The sequence below is a fragment of the Delphinapterus leucas genome, chromosome X (genome assembly GCF_059928025.1).
Source record: "Delphinapterus leucas isolate spDelLeu-1000000601 "Yukka" chromosome X, BTC_Dleu_Yukka2, whole genome shotgun sequence".
In the NCBI taxonomy this organism is placed as follows: Eukaryota; Metazoa; Chordata; class Mammalia; order Artiodactyla; family Monodontidae; genus Delphinapterus; species Delphinapterus leucas.
In genome coordinates, this window is record NC_143150.1 from 71,225,077 (window position 1) to 71,242,709 (window position 17,633).

The following is a 17,633-nucleotide window of genomic DNA, read 5'->3' on the forward strand; positions in this document are numbered from 1 at the left end:
ATAGTTTGCATTTTTGTGCTTCTTTGTTGCTGATTTCATACTTAAAGATGGCCTCCAAGCTTAGTGCTGATGTATTGTCTAGTGTTCTTGAGTGCAAAATGACTATGACGTGCACTCAAGAAAATATGTGTGTTACATAAACCTTGTTCAGGCATGATTTATAATGCTGTTGGCTGTGAGGTCAATGTTAATGAATCAATAATATTTCTATTAAATAGAGTCTTTAGACAGAAACACACATGAAACATGATTACGCAGTGATCAGTCGATGAAAATGTTGTGACCAGCGGATGGTAGGAACTTGAAATTATATTTCCCTTAGGAGCAATGTTTCAGGATTGCCTAATTCAGTGTTCATGGCAACTTTATGGACTGCAAATAACTATCATGATAATGAGAGTCTACTGTATATTCATTTGGTGGAACAGTGTACAGCAATGAAAATGAACAATTGCCTGCCACATGCGACAACAGGGATGAATCTCAGTTACACAGTATCACACGGGAGAAATCAGAAACAACACAGATGATTCCATTTACATAAAGACCAAAGGATGCAGCAAAACCAACGTTGTTAGGAATATGAACCTATGTAGAAAATAACTAAAGAAAAGGAAGGGAATGATGAAGACAAAGGATAGAGGTTACTTCTGAGGGGTGAAGGGAAAGGAATTGGAGCTTCCATGCAAGGAACTCCTAAGGTTATGGTGACGTTTGAAAAAACACTGCTATGAAAGTTTACTGAGGGAATGAATGACTCCCATATCTGTATCTCTCTCCAGCTTTGACCCCTCACTGGTGTTCCAGAACCAAATTTCTAAGTGCATTCTGGCTAATTCCACCTGCATGTCCTATAAGAAACACAACCTTAATGTATCCAAAATCCCATCATTTCCCTCCCAATCTTTCTTTTACTTCCTGTGTCCTTATGCTCCCCACCACAAAGTCACTCAAAACGGAAATGTTAGTCATCTTTGACTTCTGCTTCCTTGTGGTGGCCATAGAAACATGCCCCTCCGATCCACTGCAGGGAACATAGTAGATTGGCAAGTGCCAGCTGCCACTTCTCTGGCACCACCATTGTTTGTGCCAAGATCCCACATCCTCTGGGTAGCTCCCAGCCAGTGACTGAGCATGGCAGGGGCATACTGCTTCAGGACAGGGACTCCTCTAAATGGCAGCTGTAGGTTGGGGACTCCACATGAGCCTGAACAAACCAAACTAAACTGAACGAAAGTTTACTGTTAGAACGAAACTGCATCAGAGATTCTTCTTATCTGACCCTCCTTTCCCCCACGTCTCTCTTACAGACGTCAGACCCGCATCGCACCCTGAAGAAGAAGACTCATTCCTGCTCCTTCTCCTTTATCCTTCACATGCCATTCTCCCATCATGTTCGTTCATGTCCAATCATACCTTGGTGTCCGTATTTTTGGAGAGCCCAAACTAACAAAACTGGTACCAGGAGTGGTCTGAGAAGTTAGCTATAAGATGGGGTTTATGGACCAGCTCACTCACTGCCCAAATGACAAAGAGCGTACCATTTTGAGTGTTATGTGGGGCATGGATAATCTCTAGCACAAGGTTACCTCCTGATTCCTTAAGGTTTTATCCATACGTACGTTGAAAAATAACCCAGTGGAGGGTCTTACTTGTGGCCTGTGAGATGATTCAGGCCTTTGAATGGTAGGGAGGGCACTATGTCTATAGGGAGGGCAGAGGCGGCTGTTCATCACTGTTATACTGGCGCCCTGCAAAGACATAATGAGAAACTAAGGGACATTACCAAACAGTTAAGGGCCAAGTGTAAGATTGATGGGGTTTTCTTGGTGGCTTACAAAATGCCCTTGCCTCCTGCAGAGACAGCTGAGTAGCTCACAGATTATGTGATAACAATAAGTGCAGAACTCCAGACACGTACACATCCTTGACAAACACAGGCCTGTTATGGGAAGGTCAGGGCCCTTTTTGGAAAAACTTCAGACTCTGAAATGTAGGCCGGGTATATTGGCATGGATGTCTCCAAACGTTGGCTTATCGTATCCAAACGTCCTGAGGCCTCAAAGCTTGCAGGGTGGCCCTTCCTCCCCTAGCAAGAGCTAACACATGCCCTGTGCTGGTAGATGCTACAGAGTCTGCTCCCCCACAAAGTGACAGACGCCTCTCCCAGGGAAACCCTCATCTCTTCTCCATAAACTCACTTGGATAGGCCGAGCCTGATAAGGGGAAAAAGAAATTATACACCAAGAAATAACAAGCCTGGACTGGCAGGAGCAGGGCAGTATCCCTGGGATTGGATTTTGAGGGTGCTGGATCAAGTGGACAGGAATATAAGAGTGGATAAGCAAGTTTTACTGAGCGGAGGCGCTTTCTCATGCCATGGGATTTAACACACGGGCAAGGACTCCAGGAGATGGAGGAAATTCACTGCCAGACTGGCCCTTTGAAACTTTGAGAAAGTGATGGCCCATAAGGAGAGAAGTGGAAATGCCTGCCTTGGATTGGCAGATGGCAGAGGAAGGAACAAAAAGGTTGAGTGATGCTAGAACGGACAGAAAAGGTGAGGCCAGTCACATGGCCTCATGGTTATGTCCCACTGTAGGGCTGAGAGGACACATCACTCACCAAAGCCATCAGGAGTGTTCTGGTGAGAGGGGCCCCAGCATCACTAGAAGTTTGCTGGTTGCTCCCCTCTGCAGGCCAATGCCAATGATGGAAGGAAAGTGGTCCCGACCTGGGCTCATTACCACCCATGGGAGCCAACGAATTCTGACATAATAGAGGGCAGAGGGCAGCTCTTAACCAAGAGATGCCAGCAGACCACATTTCCAGTAACGACCAGCAAGGTCAGAGGGGCAGTCAAGAGTGCCTGCTTGACCGGCAGAAAGCTGAGAAGATGGCGCAGACAGCATGGCTCCCTAGGGGCAACTACAGCCAGCAAAAGGCAAGAATGCAAGAGAAGGAGGGCCATCATTCCGCTACAAAGCCACAGTCTCCTGCTCAGTTCCTGGTCCTGAGCCAATTCAGAGACTGGCCCCACTGAAGAGGTGGATGAGTCCTGAGGAGGAAGGATCCAGAAACAAGGCAGTGGGTTATGACCGTCCCTAAAGAGAATGACTGCCATTTCTCAGGTGACTGTACCCTGAGGCTAGAAAAAGACCCAGACACTTCTACTACTACTGGACACAGCATCTGAGCTGACATTGATCCAGGAGGCCCAAAGTGTCGTGATGGGGCCTCATTACAATGGGGCTTCTGAGGCCCTGACATTAAAAGGAGCTGGGAATGGAGACCGGTTCACAGTGCGCTGAAGGGGTCCCTGGACCAAAATAGCGGTCATTTCTCCAGTCCCCAAGCTGATAATGATAAGTGATACACTTGGCAGTTGGAGCAATGACTTCCACATTGGGTCACTGCTCTGTGGGGTAAGAGCTATCCCGGTGGGGAAAGCCAAGAGGAACCTCTGACACTGGCTCCCACCCCAGGCCAAGAGAGTAAGTCAAAACCAGTATTGGATCCTGGTGAGCATAGGGGGCTAAAGCAGAGATTAGTGACATCATTGGAGACGTATGGGATGCAGGGGAAGAGGAGGTAGGAGAGCCACAGGGACGAAGAGAGTGGAGAAGGTGAGAAGTTCTGGGAGTCTCTCTCTGGGGGAGGGAGGAAGGGAATGGAAATGGTGAGAGGGAAGACGGAGGCTTCCACTGAATCCACTGGTAATGTTTCCTAGGGTGCTGGTGGATGCAGGAGATTTTGCTATATCCTTCCTTATCCATTTTAACATATTTGAAATAGCACACCATGACTTAAAAAGTCACTGGGAGAAGTGGAAGCGGGCGGTATCCACAAACGGGCAGGCACCATCGGGGGCAGGCTCGAGGAGGAGGATTGCAGATTTACAGTGCACCCAATCTCCCCTGCTCTGAAACTTCTCCAGCATGGCCAGCTTCTCAGGTGCAGACCCAGAAAACTGGGCCTTTGAGTTCCACAGGCAAGAGGGTTTCAGACACCCCAGGACTCTCCAGGACGTCAGCCAGAGCAGGATGCAGGAGAGAGAGGTGACTGAAGACAGAGGAGTATGAACGGGAAGGAGCAGAAGGAAGGTATGGGAGGAATGGAGCGGTGTCAGAGTAGGAGTGGGGTGGCAGACAAGGGAAATTCTAACACCCATGGGCCGTATAGAAACCAAGGGAGGCACCACTCCCCAGACATCAGTACTGCTCAGCTCAGGGGAACTGAGAACTGACAGTTCCAAGAAAAATTGAGAGACACCTGGCTATCCACACCCACCGCCATCACAACTGGTAGGCCTTGGTTGTGCGTCCTTCAAAACTTTGAAACATACTTGTACATATACTTAAATGAATTCTCATATATTACATAGGATTGACTGGTGTGTGTGCGTGTGCCCACGCACGCAAGTGATTTAACTTACAAATGTGAATCCAAAGCCATCGTTCTGCAACTTGCAGTTTGAAGTCAGGCGGATGCTTTCGAAAGCTGTGAGAATGGCCTGATGCATTCCGTTGGACTGCCACGCTTTATGCTACTGGATGCTAAGCCACGTTGCATTCATCCATTTCCTTACTGACGGGAATTTGGAGTGTTCCCAGTTTTTCCCATCACCAACACCCTTGTGCATGTGTTCTTGTACACTACAGGTACCAGCGTGTCTCCGGAAGAAGTACCAAGCAGAGCACTTGCAGGAGCATAGAGGAAATAGATTCTTTTTTCCTTCCTTTTAAAGATCTTGGGCTAAAAGCAAGGACTCTGGAGTCAGATTGATTGGTTTCAATCCTGCCGCTGATCCCCACGAGCCGAATGACCTTGGGCCAGTGGCCGAACCTCTCAGTGCCTGTTTCTTCACCGGTAAGAGGCCAGTAATAGTTGGTACTATAGTTAAAGGCGTGTCACGCGGATGCATTATTATTTACGCCCAGCGCTTAGAAGAGTGCCAGGCACAGAGTCCGTGCCAGCACTACGATGCTTTCAATGGATTCTGCCAAATTACCTCCCAAATGCGTCTCTTGCACCACCGCCACAGGGGTTTGCTCCTAATCTCTCCCACCCTCGGAATGGTTAAGCTCTTTGAAGGTTGTCAACCTACTGTGTGAAACCCGATTCGTGGTTTTAGTTTACATCTCCAGGATCAGCGGTGGGGAGCATGTTTTGGGGTGTTACTGGCGATTTCCTCTTCTTTGAATTTGCCTCAGAGAGGGCGAAGGGCTGATGGAGCGAGGCCAACCCCAAGTCTATCCGGCAAACCCACCTGCCAATAACGTCTGCTGAGCCACATTTGATGGAGCAGTTGAGACAGAGACCTTACAGAACGAAAATACGATCCCTTTGCTCTCTGGCCGACCCCTGATCACTGACTGCGGGACTCCTGTGCCCATTCTACTGTTGGGTCGTAAGGCTTGCCGTGGAAGGGAGGCTGGCAAATGCTTTCGGCGCGTGCTAGGCATCCAGCGCCTCCATCTTGACGTTTCATCCTCACCACCCCTGGAGCCCGGCGCCCTCACTCCCCGACGCCCTCGACCCCCTGTGTACATGGGAAACGGAGGCTCAGAGCTGTGACTCTAACCGGTAACGGGAGGCGGGACAGGAGGAGGCGGGCCCAGAGGCTTGACAGAGGGAGGCACTCCCACCATCCCCTTCACCAGCCAACTGCCCGCACCGCCCACGGGCTTGGGAGCAAACCAGGGGCCCTCGACCCCATTGGTTAGGCTTCGAGGGGGCGGGCGAACAAGGCGCCCGCTGGTTGGCGGGGGCCGGACCAATGAGGAGGCTGCTACGCGGGCGTGGGAGGCGCACTGAAAGTGGCGCGTCCTTTCTTTTGAGGCGAGCTCGTGCGGCGCGTGAGGTGGCTGACGCTGCCTTCTGAGCGCCGCCCGCCTAGCCCGCCGTGACCGCGACCGCGACTCGGGCCATCGACCGTCGCCCCGGTTCCGGGGCCGCCCGGGTCGCGACATGAGCTCCCCGGATGAGGTGTCTGTGTGGAGAAGGCGTGTCCGCCCAAAGGGCAGGGAGCGGGCCGGCGTCCGCGCGGCCGGCCCCGCAGTCCCGCGGGAACCCGACCCAGGTCCTGAGCCTGGGGAGCCGCGGAGCGGCGAGGGCGGAGGCGGCTTCCTGGACCCCGAGGGCTTCCAGTCGAAGCGGGAGATGCTGGAAGCGCGAGGGCCGGTGCTGTGGGGCCGCGAAGGCAGACCTGGCTCCCCAGATGACCACGCGAGGGACCTCCTGGACCTGATCGAGGAGTCTGAGGAGGCCGAGGAGGCCAACCTGCAGCAGCTGACCGACCAGGACATGCTGGGCGTCCGCAGATACCCAGACCCCGAGGGCTTCCGGTCTGAGCGGGAGATGCTGGAAGCGCGAGGGCCGGTGCTGTGGGGCCGCGAAGACCGACCTGCCTCCCCAGATGACCACGCGAGGGACCTCCTGGACCTGATCGAGGAGTCTGAGGAGGCCGAGGAGGCCAACCTGCAGCAGCTGACCGACCAGGACGTGCTGGGCGTCCTCAGGTACCCGTCCCCGGAGAGCTCCACCGCCTTCAAAGAGTCCACCGTGTTGACACTGCGCCTCGAGGCGAGTCCCGGCGGTCGAGGAGCGCCCGGCCAGAGCTGTGGGGAGGCGCCGACGGCTCCAGCCGGCCCTCTCCACCTCGGTGGGCCTGAAGCAGGCCGGGCCTTGGGGAACCCTAAGAGAGGCGCTAAGCGTAGATTGAACGTGGATGCGGACCGCCAGCGGCGCTCCGCGGAAGGCCTAGCCTGGCTGCTGTCCGACTCCGAGTCCTCAGATGAATTCAGTGAGACACAGCTGATGACGGTGAGCACTTACCCCAGAGGAGGAGGCCAGGCCAAGCCCAGCAGACCCGAGGATCCCGGGGACACTCCCAGACACTCGAAGTTCCAAGTCAGGGAGAATTTCCTTCACGTGACAGGCTCTTCCCTGTCCTCGGCTCCGCGAGGACTCTCTTCGGTTGTGGAAAGGCAGGGCGTGGGAGAGCAGAGCATCTCTTCCCTTAAGAAAATGCAGAGCGCGCTGTGGGGGAAGGGGGGCAGCAAGCCCAGCTACCCGGGAGCTGCTGCTGCTGCTGCTGCTTCTGTTTCTGCTGCTGCTGCAGTTGGCCTGCCGCGGGTCACTCCTAGGAAGAACGAAGCCCAGGAGAAGAAATCCGTCGTGGGAGCATCCAAACTTGCCCTGGGGGGAACCTTCCGTTCCCGGGGGCAGCGAATCTCGGCAACTCCTGTGGAACCGGCCACCTTCCCCCCAATCTCTGGTATTCCGCAGCCTGGGAGACCCCAGAGTTATACCTTGGTCCTTTCGGGAACCAAACAGTCCAAGCACAGCGACGCTGGGAAGAAATCCGTGGTCAGGTGGGCAAGGGAGTCTGAGGCGGTGGCGGGAGAAGATAAGGACCCAAATAGAGACCCAGCCCCAAAGGGCCAAGTGAGTAGGCCATGCTCCTCCTCTCTCCCCACTCTTCCCCCCCCCCACAGCACCCAGGGCACACGTCTTCATCCATGCTGCCTCTGTCCACCCCTCAGTGGTCAGCATTGGGTGCCCCTCGGTCACTGGGTCATTACGATGCCAGATCGGGCTCCTTTTCCTAGGGACAAACATTAAGGTAGCACGTCGGGTGTCCTGGGCCCGGTTCTCCACCCTTGGCCTCTTTCCAGCCTCCTCTGAGAGACTTGGGCTGGGATGGAAGGGAGGGCTGGTAGCTGAATTGGTTCGGAGGATCCCTTAAAAGCTTCCCCGGAAAGCCTCAGTATTTAGACTCACCAGCTTCCTGAATCCTCCTTCCTAGCTGTTCCCCAGACCTTCCTTGCAGGGGGCCTGGGCTTTCTCAGTGTCCCACTGTTGTCCCTAGATCAGCTCTGCCGGCTGCCCTGGGGCTGACTGAGGGAGAAAGTGCTAATGTTATCAGCCTTTCAATTCCCTTCCCAATTCCCTGCCTCACCCTGGCCCGAATCACACACTCTCTCTCTCTCTCTCTCTCTCTCTCTCTCTCACACACACACACACACACACACACACACACACACACACTTCCTTAGTCCAAATCGGTGAGAAATTTTGTTTCAGCTGCTAACTCACAGGCCAGGGACATCTTGTCTGCGCATGCATCGTAGAAAAGCCAGCAGTGGCGACGTCAACACCCGAGGCCCTCAAGATCCAGGAAACTCAGAACCCTTGGCCCTGAACCAGGGAGAAGTCATGCCCAGGGGGCCTGCCCCCTCAGGTGAGTGTCGTGGGTTTGATATGAGGGGAGGGAAGAGGGGTTGAGGACAGAAACCTCTGCCTCTGTCTCGGCTGGGGCCACAGCCTTGCTCCCAGGCAGCTTCTCCCACAGGAGATGGGGTGCTGGCAGGGCTGGCCTTGAGCCACATCATCCTCTGTGTGGGGTTTGTGCGGCCGGGGTGATCGGTGGCAGTGCCCCAAACAGCTGCTCCGGGTGTAGACTTGCAGGGGAACAGCCTTTTCTGTTAAGTCCTGTTCGGCCACATTGCTCTCCCACGTGCTGGCTGTGGCTGCAGCTCTGGGAGGGTCGAATCCAGAGCCACATTGTTTGCGGACCACAATGGTGAAATGGCTGCCCCCGGGGAACAGGGGAGGCAGGCCCAGAGACAAGGTTCCGGCCGCTGGGGAGAGCAGGGGCGGCTGGTTGCCAGCAGAGGATGGTGCTGCCTCACCTCACTTTAGAGCCCGCTTGGCCCTTTCCACCTCACTGGGAGCCTGGGAAGCTGGATTGTGTGTCCTTTCCCTCTCAGGTGACCGGGAGCCACTTGACCATCCCCCAAGACCGGAAACGCAGCAGCAGCCACTGGGAACGCCCTGCTGTCTTTGGGTAATGCTTCCTCTGCATTCTGGAAATGCAGGCCCAAACTCGAGGGTGGGATCTGGGTCCAAGTTCAGCTGACATGTGTGGGCGACCCCTCCCCTGCCCCCATCACATACCCCACGGAGGGAGCCCACCTCCTTTCCACTGAGGAGCCCTTGCCAGTCTAACCACCCGGCTTTGGGGTGGAGGGCCCGGGGGAGAGGAGAAGTTGGAGGAGAGAGGAGACCAGAGTATACTAATCATTTCTCTTCCTCCTCTGTCTGCTGGCCTAGTGTCTCGAGCTAAAGAGAGAAGTAGACGAACTTAAGGAGCAACTTGGTATGAGGAACCAGGGCCGGAGAGCGGTGTCTTAGTGCAGAACCCGGGTGGGCACCTGGGGTGGGGGTGGGCTGCAGGTGCGGTGGGCCTGGCAGGGATGATCATCCCTGTGGGGAGGAGAAACTCTCAGGCCTGGCCCTGGAGCTGGCTGTGCATGTACAGCTGGGCGTGTGTACAAATAGCAAAGTACTGTCTGGACTGCATGCACACTTTGACAACCAGACCAGTCCTAGGGAATGTCCTTCTGATAGGACTTTTAGAGATGCCTCGTTGATTTTTCCCTTGAACTGCTGCTTGGTGTGGCTTCTAAGGTTCTTGTTGGATTGTTTGTTTGTGTGTGTGACAAGTTCTGAGTGGTTGTGGCACGGCCCACAGCATGAGAGCTGCTGGCACATTTTGTTTCCCTTTAGGAACCGGTTCCACATTCAATTTGGGTGGTGGGGAGTGATGAGGCCCAGAGCTCTTTGCATGGGGTCTGGAGGGGTTTCAGGTTTCAGGGCTGGGCGGTTCCTCACGGGGATGGGGGACAGGCTTCTATATCCCTGTGTCTGGAGCACCTGCTAATGCCTGTCCCTGTTGCAGCCGCCATGCAGTACCTGGCTGACAAGATGCAGACCCTTTGAAGTGAGTGTTACACACACCGTACCCCTTCCCACAGTCCTGGCTGTTGAGCAGGACTGGGGGCTGGCCCTGACTTGAGGCTCTTCCCTGACTCTGCTGTTTCACAGGTTGAGCCCAGCGTCTTCCTGCAAGAGGAGCAGCTGGTACCTTTGGGGCCCTGGAGCTGTGGCCAAGCTCGTTCCCTCCTGTTCTGCCTCAGCTAGGGCTTCCTCTCCCCCTTGTTTTGCCCCCGCCCCGGCCCCAGTTTCACAGCAGTTTCCAATTAAAGTACCTCTCATATTCTGTGTTCTCCCTTCTCTCTGGAGGGGTAGGGGTTGGGGTCGGGGAAGGGGGCCGGGGCGGGGCGCTGCTCCACGTCAGAGCCTTTTCCAGAACGGTATCTCTGGCATCCTGTGGGGGGGACTCTGGGCCAGCCTCTGCTACCATCCCTGCAGTCAAGCCAGCGGAGTGCCACAGGTCTGGGTCCTGTGTGTGCTCTGCCTGGCCACATTGGCACGTCCTCCGTTTCCCCCGAAGGCCCTCTTCTAGTTCTCTCCAAAGCCCCCTCCTCCTCTGGGGTCTGGCGGTTCCCATTCATCTCTGCCATTCACCCTTCCCATCAGCAGGAACTCATGAGCCCCTTCCAGAGCTCCAATCTGGAAGCATTCACATCCTGCCTGCCGTAGCCAGCTGACCACCCTCCTCCAGCCGGGTCGTCTGTGCACCCTTGAGTGGAAATTGGCCCGTCAGGTTCTATGGCAAGTGTGGTTAGTCGCTCTGTGTTGTTGCATGGTCCCCGTCAAATACTCTTCCACCAGCCCCATGACACAGATTTTCCTGAAAATGATATTTCCATGTCCCAGCTCAATCTCCCAGACTGCCTCTTTAGGACACACGAGATTGATTCTGAACTCCATGTTCGAGTTCCCCCTCACTCGAGGTTGGGGAGCACTTCCTTCCCTCAGCCAGGACCCAGGGCTGTACCAGCCTGAGACTCAGAGGGACAGATTTGTGTTTGAGTGAGGCAAGGGTGGTTCTGCCTGACACCCTTCCCGAAAGACCGGTGTTTTACTACACAAAAGGGGGTATGATGGTCGATTGGCCATTCAAGGTTGGTGACTGTGTGTCCCTGTGTGTGAATAAAAGTAATCAGGGATAATCTCCCTTGAGGCAGAAAGATGTGATTCAGCGAGAAAAGGGAGTAGAGGCTGGTCCAGGTTCTGTAAGGCACTGAATGAGCAAAAGCAAGGGTCGGATCTGTTTTGTTCAAGGGTTGTCGTTAAATTCCCAAAACATAGGAGGGGGATGATGCAGAAGTCACCAAACCCCACGACAGGGTGTCGGGATGCTCGAAATATTGGATTCACTGGAGGTGGCTCTCGATCCTACTCTGTGATCCTATGATGTCTGACAACTACTGTGGGTGTGGATGGAATGAGATTGGGAAGGGTGGCTCCTCAGAGTAGCTCATCTTAGAATCAGGGGACCCATATATGTGGCCACCCAACATGAGCTACCCGGGATAGGGGCAGGATGGGCGCAGTGAGGATGGGAAGTAAGGAGTGACTGCACCTGGACAATGGGGAGCACTTGGGTCCACCCTTCCCCCATATTCTCACCCTGACCCCCTTCCAGAGTCCATGGCATGAGCTCAGGTGGACAGACCACAGGTGGGATGGGACAGTCACAGACCTCAGGTTCAGAAAAGAATGTTCGTGGGACTTAATCCTTCCCCTCAAACCCCTCCCTGGTGAAGGTGGGCTTGATTGCTTCCCAGGCCTCTGGCTGGATTCCTAGAATGTACCCAGTGCCCCACCCAGCCTGTACCAGGCTTATGTTCTAGCCCCTCTTGCTCCGGCACTGCTCCCCACTGAGCTGAGGCCATTACCAATGAGTGTGTGTGCACTTCGAGGAAACGGAGCTAGCTTAGACCTTGGACCTGCCTCTGACCAGTAGAGACAGTCATTCCAGGTCATGTGTCCCTGCAGACACTCTGGAGAGAGTGAAGCTAACTACAGGCTGGAGACAGCCATCACAGGAACTCGCTTCCCAGTGCACACTATGGATGTCAATAGAATGTTAATAGAATGTTAATAGAAACCCTATTCATAGTCACCCCAAACTGAAAGCAATCAAGATGTTATTCAAGAGATGATCGAATAAAACCATACATCTATAAATGAAACATTTTTAACAGTACAAAGGAAGGAACTCTTGATACATGCAACAACTTGGATGAATCGCGAATGCATTATGCTAAATGAAAGAAGCCAGTCTCAAAATGTTACATACTGTGTGATTGTGTTTGTATAATATTTGGAAAAGGTAAAACTATAGGGATGGGAAACAGATCACCAGTTATCCGAGGTTTGGGATGGGGGAGATGGTTTGACTACAAAGCAGCAGAATGAGGGAGATTTGGGGGCTGATGGAACTGTTTTGTATCCTCAGTGTGGTGATAGTTACACAAACCTGTCCATGTGTTAAAACTCATGGTACTGAAAACAAAAAAGTTAATTTTACGATGTAATAAATCAAAATATATGTAAGTAAAAAAATTAAATGTGTCATACATAAAGGCTTGGGAATCATAATGGCATGCAAAATAGTACCAGCATTCTCAAAAGTGACATTGAAAGTCAGAAAGCTTTTCAGCCTGAAATTATATATCAGCTATCAAATAAGCATGAAATTAAAAGTAATATTAAAGGTAATATTTGTTCATGCAAAGTCTTAAAAGAAATTATCACCCATGGTACCCGGAGAATGAGTCCCATCAAAACACTGTGGTAAACCAAGAACAATGAAGACATTAGTTCTAGGAAGCAGAAGATCCCACTTAGGGGTTTGGTAAAGCAGTGTTCTAGGAGCAACACTCTAGGCAACCAATAAAGATTGAACCTGGGTCCAGGAAAGTGATTTCCAACAACAAAGGAATGGACATAGTGGAAGACTGAGAAAATATTGCCAATAGGCCTATGACAGAAATGTAAGCTCTTGAGGGAAGGAACGTCATCAGTTTTTCTCAGTGATGTAGCACCATGTGTTAGAACAGCACCATGTGTTAGAACAGTACCTTGTAAGCCCTCAATAGAGAATTGTTAAGTGGAAAGGAGAGAAAGAGTGAATGAGAAGAGAGGAATTTGAGACAGCAAGTATACATCGACTCTTAAGGAGTTTTTATGTGAAGGGGAGCAGAGAAAAATGGTGTAGCTTGAAGGGAAATTGGAATCAAATGAAGGTTTTCTTTAATTGGGAGAAACGACAACATACTTGTATGCTGATAGGAATGATCCAAACTAGAGAAAAATATTTATGAATGAGGGAAGTTTGTTTCTGATTGCCTGTATACTCTCAGTGAAATGGGAAGCAAGGTCATCAGGTGAGAGCGAAGGTGGTCCATGATCAGCAAGTACCCCCTCAACTTCCCCGGATCATCTTGTGATCTTCTTCTTTCTTTTAAATTTTTATTTATTTATTTATTTTTTTGGCTGCGCTGGGACTCTGTTGCTGCGCGCGGGCTTTCTCTACTTGCGGTTAGCAGGGGCTACTCTTCGTTGTGGTGCGCGGGCTTCTCATTGCAGTGGCTTCTCTTGTTGTGGAGCATGGGCTCTAGGCACGCAGGCGTCAGCAGTTGTGGCACGCAGGCTCTAGAGCACAGGCTCCAGTAGCTGTGCCGCACAGGCTTAGTGGCTCCGTGGCATATGGGATCTTCTGGGACCGGGGATCGAACCCGTGTCCTCTACATTGGCAGGCAGATTCTTAACCACTGTGCCACCAGGGAAGTCCCGTGATCTTCTTGTATGGAATTTTTCATAATAAAGTGCTGTGAAAAATTAAAAAGAAGTGCTTTTGTTCATTAAAAGGTATGATAAAAAAAGTGAAGGCAAGCTAAAAACTAGAAGATATTTACGTAACATGAAATCATCAGATGATTAAAGTATAGAATACATAAAGAACTTCCACAAATAAATATGCAAACAACCCAAGTGGAAAATGGGCAAAAGACACTAAATGAACACCTCATAGACAAGACAATCCCCACGGCCAAGCATATGAAAAGCTGCTCAATATGATTACTAATATTATTACTAATCAAGAAATTGCAAATTAAATCTACAATGAGACACCATTTCACTGTCACAAGATTGAAAACAATTTTGTACTTTGTTAATATCAAATGTTGATGAGGATGTGGAACAGTTAAACACTGTTGATAGGAGTAGAAATTAGCATGACCGCATTGTAAAAACTCTGGCATGATCTAGTAATGTTGGAAATCTTCTTTCCCTATGAGATGACAATTTTAGTCCTAAGTATGAGCACTGGAACACAGCTTCCCAGCCATTTTATTCTATGGCTCACACAGAAAATGATGATTGTATGGCATACAGGACTCAGAGGACAAAGTTGTTCAGGGCCAGAACCAAGCGGTCCAGGGGCTGCTGTCTGGCTGTCTCTGGAGATGAAGGCCTCAAAGTCCCAGGTCCAAAAGTTGGAAAGCTCTGCCCTGGAAGGCTCTTGTACGTGGGCACCAGGAAACATGCGCCACAATGTTTATAGTAGCACTATGAATAATATCTGCCCAAATGGAAACAACCCAAATTACCCATTGACAGTAGAATGGATACATAGGTTGAGATACAGTTGATTCTTGTTATTTGTAGATTCCATACTTGCAAATTCCCCTATTTGCTAAAATTCATTTTTAACCACAAATCAGTACCAGAGTGCTTTCCTCCTCATTCGAGAGAGCTGTGAAAAATTTGAGTTGGTGGAATATGTTCCCAACTGAGGTCCAACAAGGTGACGCTCTGCCTTCTAGTTTCAGTCTCAGACTGCAAGCAAGTGTCCTTTTCATGATTTATTTGGTGCCACATAGTTTGCATTTTTGTGCTTCTTTGTTGCTGATTTCATACTTAAAGATGGCCTCCAAGCTTAGTGCTGAAGTATTGTCTAGTGTTCTTGAGTGCAAAATGACTATGACGTGCACTCAAGAAAATATGTGTGTTACATAAACCTTGTTCAGGCATGATTTATAATGCTGTTGGCTGTGAGGTCAATGTTAATGAATCAATAATATTTGTATTAAATAGAGTGCCTTTAGACAGAAACACACATGAAACATGATTACGCAGCGATCAGTCGATGAAAATGTTGTGACCAGCGGATGGTAGGAACTTGAAATTATATTTCCCTTAGGAGCAATGTTTCAGGATTGCCTAATTCAGTGTTCATGGCAACTTTATAGACTGCAAATAACTATCATGATAATGAGAGTCTACTGTATATTCATTTGGTGGAACAGTGTACAGCAATGAAAATGAACAATTGCCTGCCACATGCGACAACAGGGATGGATCTCAGTTACACAGTATCACACGGGAGAAGTCAGAAACAGCACAGATGATTCCATTTACATAAAGACCAAAGGATGCCGCAAAACCAACGTTGTTAGGAATATGAACCTATGTAGAAAATAACTAAAGAAAAGGAAGGGAATGATGAAGACAAAGGATAGAGGTTACTTCTGAGGGGTGAAGGGAAAGGAATTGGAGCTTCCATGCAAGGAACTCCTAAGGTTATGGTGACGTTTGAAAAAACACTGCTATGAAAGTTTACTGAGGGAATGAATGACTCCCATATCTGTATCTCTCTCCAGCTTTGACCCCTCACTGGTGTTCCAGAACCAAATTTCTAAGTGCATTCTGGCTAATTCCACCTGCATGTCCTATAAGAAACACAACCTTAATGTATCCAAAATCCCATCATTTCCCTCCCAATCTTTCTTTTACTTCCTGTGTCCTTATGCTCCCCACCACAAAGTCACTCAAAACGGAAATGTTAGTCATCTTTGACTTCTGCTTCCTTGTGGTGGCCGTAGAAACATGCCCCTCCGATCCACTGCAGGGAACATAGTAGATTGGCAAGTGCCAGCTGCCACTTCTCTGGCACCACCATTGTTTGTGCCAAGATCCCACATCCTCTGGGTAGCTCCCAGCCAGTGACTGAGCATGGCAGGGGCATACTGCTTCAGGACAGGGACTCCTCTAAATGGCAGCTGTAGGTTGGGGACTCCACATGAGCCTGAACAAACCAAACTAAACTGAACGAAAGTTTACTGTTAGAACGAAACTGCATCAGAGATTCTTCTTATCTGACCCTCCTTTCCCCCACGTCTCTCTTACAGACGTCAGACCCGCATCGCACCCTGAAGAAGAAGACTCATTCCTGCTCCTTCTCCTTTATCCTTCACATGCCATTCTCCCATCATGTTCGTTCATGTCCAATCATGCCTTGGTGTCCGTATTTTTGGAGAGCCCAAACTAACAAAAGTGGTACCAGGAGTGGTCTGAGAAGTTAGCTATAAGATGGGGTTTATGGACCAGCTCACTCACTGCCCAAATGACAAAGAGCGAACCATTTTGAGTGTTATGTGGGGCATGGATAATCTCTAGCACAAGGTTACCTCCTGATTCCTTAGGGTTTTATCCATACGTACCTTGAAAAGTATCCCAGTGGAGGGTCTTACTTGTGGCCTGTGAGATGATTCAGGCCTTTGAATGGTAGGGAGGGCACTATGTCTATAGGGAGGGCAGAGGCGGCTGTTCATCACTGTTATACTGGCGCCCTGCAAAGACATAATGAGAAACTAAGGGACATTACCAAACAGTTAAGGGCCAAGTGTAAGATTGATGGGGTTTTCTTGGTGGCTTAAAAAATGCCCTCGCCTCCTGCACAGACAGCTGAGTAGCTCACAGATTATGTGATAACAATAAGTGCAGAACTCCAGACATGTACACATCCTTGACAAACACAGGCCTGTTATGGGAAGGTCAGGGCCCTTTTTGGAAAAACTTCAGACTCTGAAATGTAGGCCGGGTATATTGGCATGGATGTCTCCAAACGTTGGCTTATCAGATCCAAACGTCCTGAGGCCTCAAAGCTTGCAGGGTGGCCCTTCCTCCCCTAGCAAGAGCTAACACATGCCCTGTGCTGGTAGATGCTACAGAGTCTGCTCCCCCACAAAGTGACAGACGCCTCTCCCAGGGAAACCCTCATCTCTTCTCCATAAACTCACTGGGATAGGCCGAGCCTGATAAGGGGAAAAAGAAATTATACACCAAAAAATAACAAGCCTGGACTGGCAGGAGCAGGGCAGTATCCCTGGGATTGGATTTTGAGGGTGCTGGATCAAGTGGACAGGAATATAAGAGTGGATAAGCAAGTTTTACTGAGCGGAGGCGCTTTCTCATGCCATGGGATTTAACACACGGGCAAGGACTCCAGGAGATGGAGGAAATTCACTGCCAGACTGGCCCTTTGAAACTTTGAGAAAGTGATGGCCCATAAGGAGAGAAGTGGAAATGCCTGCCTTGGATTGGCAGATGGCAGAGGAAGGAACAAAAAGGTTGAGTGATGCTAGAACGGACAGAAAAGGTGAGGCCAGTCACATGGCCTCATGGTTATGTCCCACTGTAGGGCTGAGAGGACACATCACTCACCAAAGCCATCAGGAGTGTTCTGGTGAGAGGGGCCCCAGCATCACTAGAAGTTTGCTGGTTGCTCCCCTCTGCAGGCCAATGCCAATGATGGAAGGAAAGTGGTCCCGACCTGGGCTCATTACCACCCATGGGAGCCAACGAATTCTGACATAATAGAGGGCAGAGGGCAGCTCTTAACCAAGAGATGCCAGCAGACCACATTTCCAGTAACGACCAGCAAGGTCAGAGGGGCAGTCAAGAGTGCCTGCTTGACCGGCAGAAAGCTGAGAAGATGGCGCAGACAGCATGGCTCCCTAGGGGCAACTACAGCCAGCAAAAGGCAAGAATGCAAGAGAAGGAGGGCCATCATTCCGCTACAAAGCCAC

General features: G+C 50.7%; 1 pseudogene; it reads left to right on the top strand.

Moving 5' to 3' along the window:
• Nucleotides 1–1,480: 1,480 nt before the first annotated feature.
• LOC149744282 (uncharacterized protein CXorf49 homolog pseudogene) lies at nt 1,481–8,015 on the top strand (annotated as a pseudogene).
• The last annotated feature ends 9,618 nt before the right edge of the window (nt 8,016–17,633 follow it).